The sequence below is a fragment of the Cynocephalus volans genome, chromosome 2 (assembly GCF_027409185.1).
Source record: "Cynocephalus volans isolate mCynVol1 chromosome 2, mCynVol1.pri, whole genome shotgun sequence".
Classification (NCBI taxonomy): Eukaryota; Metazoa; Chordata; class Mammalia; order Dermoptera; family Cynocephalidae; genus Cynocephalus; species Cynocephalus volans.
This window is the reverse complement of record NC_084461.1, coordinates 189,811,510-189,817,509: the sequence shown is the minus strand read 5'-3', so window position 1 is coordinate 189,817,509 and position 6,000 is coordinate 189,811,510. Positions and strand designations below refer to the sequence as shown.

At 37.7% G+C, this 6,000-nt stretch overlaps 1 protein-coding gene across 1 annotated transcript in view; it reads right to left on the bottom strand.

Moving 5' to 3' along the window:
* Positions 1–1,307: 1,307 nt before the first annotated feature.
* Positions 1,308–6,000, bottom strand: part of PTPN11 (protein tyrosine phosphatase non-receptor type 11) — an 84,631-nt gene continuing 79,938 nt past the window's right edge. Inside the window, exon 16 of the mRNA XM_063085332.1 lies at positions 1,308–5,429. The gene's annotated coding sequence lies outside the window, so the exon portion shown is untranslated. The remainder of the gene's footprint in view (positions 5,430–6,000) is intronic.

Here is a 6,000-nt window from a genome sequence, read left to right as displayed (position 1 = left end):
TGTAATATGACCCAAAAGTTGGTGCTTTCATCAGGAGCATGACCAAGTTGAATAAACCCTTAGTTCTCTGTCTACAATTGATTTGCTATGAGGATTCCTGCTTTGCTTTAATCTACACATTTTCTTGGGGATTTTTCTTGTGAGTAGGAACTATAGAACTAGAAGTTCCTTTCATGGCTTGTCTATGACAAGATTTTGCAGTCTCCAGGCCAACGGTGTATACAGCACCTCTTCTGAAACTCCAGAAGAGAAACAACAAACAGTACCAAGATCTGAAAACCCAGTAGAGGCCCCCTGTAGAAAGTTATGTTCCCCTGCGATCCAAACCCATAGCCCCTCTTCATGACTCTCATCCCATCTGGAATTAATCATCTAATTTCTGTTTTGTGTCTTGGCCACAGGCATCTTCAGTAGGGCTATTCCAAGGCAAGTGACTGCCTTCTGACTTGAGCAAGGCCAAGCTCCCCAGGTAGACAGCCACTGTGTCAAATTGTGTGGGTCACAGCTCATCCCAATACAGAGGTGCAGTGCCTGGCATTTCAAGGGTGCTCTGTATTTTTCGAAAGGATAGGTGACTGGTCTAATCAACTAAACTGAATTATGAAAACATACATTAAACAACTCAGTTAAGACTGAGAGGAGGGTCATAGTATTTTACAGCGTAAATAAGTAATCCAAACTACTACTTATATTTACAATAAAAAACTAATAATCTGTTTTGTTATTTATAAAATGCTTTCTTTCTGCCCATTCCAATGTACATTGTCAGAAAAAGGTGACCTTGTTTGTATGTGGCCTAAACCTACTCTAAAGGAAAGAGCTAGCTGGCCAGTTAGCTCTGCTGGTTAGAGCATGATATTGTAACACCAAGGTCAAGGATTCAGATCCCCATACTGATCAGCTGCCAAAAAATAAATAAACAAATAAAGGGAAGAACTATATATGTCCTATAGCACATAATTTACTCCTCTTATAAACCTCCCTTACTATACCTTTACTTAATATCCCCACCCAATACTATTTACATTCAGTTCTGTGTGTTTTCTAATGATTTCCTGTATATTTTACAGACACACTTTTTACTCTTTACTCTTAAATTCATCCAAATAGAATTCCCTGTCTACTAAAACTACGCCTATAGTACACGCTCGATGAATTCCTGAGGAACTGATGGATTTAGCCTATACTCCAAGTCACCTTCTAGATTAGAGCTGCTAAATGTCAGCATTTTGCCAGTGTGAGAAGTTGAGTGACCTACAGTCCCATTTTTTCCTAGACATTTCTGATGAAGTAAATGACAAATACCATAATATAAGAAAACGGTTTTATTCCTAATTTTTAGTTCCCATACAGTTTACAAATACACTTTTACTCCGATAATACAGCTTTGCAACTAGCAAAGCAGTTGAACTAACACCCATAAATACAGGTGGGGAGACAATATCCACTAATGTTTTTCTACATAAACTATTATTTTAATGTCATTTTTAAAAACAATTGCAAATAGACTACATAATATACGTGGGCAAAAAGGCAACTAAGTGAATCTCTTGAAACACTAAATGTATAATAAACAGCATATTATCAACATTTACATGATTCACATCAAAATGATGACATCCTAAAACGTATTCCTTTTAAAGGATAGATTTATCAATAAAATATTACATAACTTTTAATACTCTGGTACAATACTTCTTCATATACTGCAGGAAAATTAATTGTAGTTCTAGTCATCAGCTTAATAAAGGATCCTTTTCCATTAGCTTTTATTAATAAAAGAATCACAATTAAGTCATAAATAAACAGGCAAATTATTAATTACATGATTTGAGGTTTAGGATGAAAACTTGTAAAATTAGTTTGATATACAGCAAAGTTATACAACACACTAAAACCAACTGTTTAATACTTTTGCCTTGTGTGAACTGCCCGTAGTGAAAAAGTAACAAACTTTTTAGTGATGGAAGATACAATAAACTATATTTTGGAACTTATTTTTCAAGAGTAAGAAGGAAAAAGATTTCAACAAAAGGGCTAATACAGATCCTAAAAAAGGTGTCTTGAAATCAGGGTGGCCATGTGCTTGCTATATAAAACTTTATTCCCCCAACAACATACAGAAAACAAAAAACTGTACTGGGTTTGTATTTATGTCTACAGTCTAAGTTTCCTTTATGGATTACTAATCTACAACAAAACACTTCACAACTGCATACCTTTCCATGTTCCCCTGACCTAGAAATAACCCAAGACATTATATTAGTTTTTAAAATCTCCAGTAAAATAACCCCTAAAAATAATCTTAGCCATTTTCTTGGCTGTTCCAAAGCAACTGGGTTCTGTAAAGAATGCAGACACCAAAACAGTCCTACCTATATTTTCTCATCCCTACTTAGCCATTTTGAAAAGTCGTTGATTTCAATGGGAGATGACCATAAGTTTCAGGAGGGCCACTCACCAAACATGAAGTGCCTTTTAATTTTTTGAAAAAAGCTATTAAGTCTCTGAAACTTGGCTTTTTAAAAACCCCAATATCACGTGCCAGATAATTCCTTCACCCCAAATATAAAATCCTATGCTTACAATTTTTAAATACTCAGCCAGCTACAGGATATTGTGCATATTTAATGTCTACCAGCAACCCAGAAGTAGACTGCATGTGTGTAACTATCACACCTGTTTTCCAGGTAACCTGATTCACCTATTACTGACGGCTCTGGCCCTGGGCCCTGTGACTTCCTCAGAAACCACCTCTTTGGAACTTTCATTTCCACTATATTTTTAAACCGGTACCTTGAGTTCCCCACATCTTCCAGCCCTTCTGCCTGACTCCATCCCATGTAGAGTAATCTCATCTGAGAACCTGCAATCACCTTTTACCAAACACACTGCAAACCTTAGCAACCTAGGGACTACAAGGATACTTCAAAAAGTTCATGGAAAAATAGAATTGAAAGATAATACGAATCTTCCCATGAACTTTTTGAAGTACCCTCATTTTATAAATCTTGTCTTAGCATAAGTTTACATAACAACATGATAGTTTGCTGACGTTGTAGAGGGAAATCTAAATGAAATCAAGTCCTGTAACAAAGCAAGCCAACATTTGGTATTTCTGTCCCAAGTGCAGAAACAACCGATCTTAAGCTACAGGCAGAGACATTAATGCAGCAGATATATTTGTACAATCAAACCTTTGTATGCTGGTGAAAGAATTTGTCCCCAAAGTCCAGAGTCAAAATATTACCACAAAATCGAATCAAAATGGAGAACAATTCAATGGGACAATGTAATAAAAAGAACAGGATACAAGATCCTTGTTGCCAATAATGAACTTGAATCTCTTCCTTTACAGGCTTGACAAGAAGAGAGCAGTCATTACATTCCCCTAATAAGGTAATACCTTCAGGTCATAACTGTGTTCTGAAGCAATTCTAAGTTCAATGGATATTGGGGGGAGGGGGTCAATGTACATTCTGTCTATGAAAATGGCAGCCACTGAGCTCCCCAAACTATCTCAGGGTTTCAAGGGGGTGAAAGACCTCAGAAAGGAACTATTACCATGGCTGGATCTAGTCCTTCCTTTCAGAAGCCAAAGCAAGAGAATCTGAGTAAGGAGAACATGATTTCATAAATAAAATGCTAAGTTGCCCTAGCATTTTATTATCATTATAAAAGTCAACCAATGATACTTTAATTGAAATATACTCACTGAATGATGATTCAACACACAGGCAAAGAGGGATGTCTTTAGAGAAGGCACTTAAGGTAGAACACTAGCAAATCTCACTGCTTGGATAAAACAAAAACGAGCTCATTCAATCTGATGGGAGGACTTCTTAGGACTGCTCCTTCTCACTGTAGCCTAACTGCATCTATGGGTGTGAGGCCTGACTAAAAACCAGTGGTATTACGAAAGCATCACATTCACCACAGTCTGGGGGTACAACAATGATGGGGTGGTTGTGCTTTCACATGCTCTGCGCCTCTAAACACATCCATCCTTACGAGACCAATTTTCCCAAGTAATGTTTCAGAAAATATGCTTGGAGCTGGCGGAACTGGTTCAGGAAGCTTCTTGAAGGTCCCCTCTTTATTTCTGAGTATGACTATCTTCTTATACCAGCTACTAGAAGCAGCTTCCACTTCCCAAAGTCACTAGCGGCTTCTACTTTTGCTAACGATAGTTGGTTCTCCATGGCACTGGTTGTGACAGTCTGTTAGACTGGGGGCCACCAATGAAGTGCACCTCCACTTTATGCCCTCTTCTTGAATCTGGGTTGGGCCTGTGACTTGTTTAATCAGTAGAGGGCCATAGAAGGGAGGCTGCAACAGTTCCAGGCTTACATCATAAGAAGTCCTAGCCACTTCTGCTTTTGAGCTCTTGAGAGCTCTGAGCTGTCACGTAAGAGGTCTAGCTATCCTGCTGGTGAGGCCTCAGAGAGACCATGTGGTGGAGGAGAGACCCCTGAAGACTGCATGCAGAGAGAGAAGTCTAGCCATCCCAGTGTCTCAGCCAACCTGCCAACCACGTGAGTGACCACCCGCAAGACCAGCAGAAGAACAGCTCAGCTGAGCCCAGTTATTAAATAGTGGGATGGGAGTGGGGGAGTTATTGTTTTTGGCCAAAATGTTTTGGGGTGGTTTGTCAGCAACATTTGATAACCAAAACATTGGTCATCAGTAGATGCCTTTTTTCTAAATATAAGACAATTATTCAAATACAAAGAAAATATGGCAAATGTTTTCCTACCATAACCTTCTCAGTCAACAGCTGAATGTAATTGGTCATCTGCTAAGAAGAAAACACCTCTTATCCTAATTCATAAATTTCCATGATTTTTTCTCCATGACATTTTAATGGCAATACAAAGGTAGACAGTCAGCTTCTGATAGTCTCAGACACTGGCTTAAAGATCATTTAGCCAAAAAAAAAAAAAAAAGAAGCCATCAAAATGAATTATCCACTACTGGATAAGCAATGATAAATGAAATTGTTCTCATTTCTCCAGGGTTGTTACTTAATTTTCCCAAATATTTCTTCTTACAAGTGCACTATCATCCTAAGAGAAAAAAAATTAAATTGGTTAAGGTTATTTAAAACAAACAAAAGTTCCTTGACTATAATTTGAATACCCATAATCTGCAAAATATAGAGCACAATTGCTTCCTCAATTTAAAACAAAATTCTATAAAATATAACATTTGTCTACATTGTAGAAATGATTTCTTCTTATCTGAGGAAATGAGTAATTGGAAATCAGGTATTGTTGAGTTAAAATACAGTGGTCTTTAAATAGTTTCAAATTTTGCTCATCAAAAGGTAGTCAACCACAATGCAAGCCTTCCAAATCCAAATTAATTCTTCACATAAACGTTCTTGCATCTGTTCTTGATCTTTTTAGGGAGAGGGTGAAGTTTCACATCTGGGGAGGAAATAAGTTAGAATTTTTAAGGAGTGTACATTTAAAAGCTTGACAAAACATTAAATTATTTTAAAGTAGACTTAAAACTTTTAAATATACTACCTATTGAAATGGATGAAATACTGACACTATGAGTTTCTAGCTTATCATTAGAACATATATCACATACTGGGTCACAGGCTAAAAAAGTAATTGATGAGAGTAAATAATTGACAGAGACATATAAGGGAGATGAATTCCAAGCAGTCAGGGGCCAGGGGAGTCCGCCACCCATGTCTCGTAGCCAGTCTGACGCCAACTGGGATGACAATTCAGGTATCCTGACTCCTAACCACTCAGTGCCATGCCCAGATGCTTCCCAGATCCCTCCAGATCATCCCCTAGCACAGCCTGGGTTAACCAACTCTAATTAAAATTGCAGGAATGGTGATACCTATTCTTCACCACTAAGCAATCGTTTCTCTAGAATAAGTGCTAGCTTTGCCCCTTGCAGAATTATTTCTGCATTTGATTCTAATGCTTAATGAACTCTGCACTATCGCTTTGTGGCCTTTAGGTTATGTATTAGTCC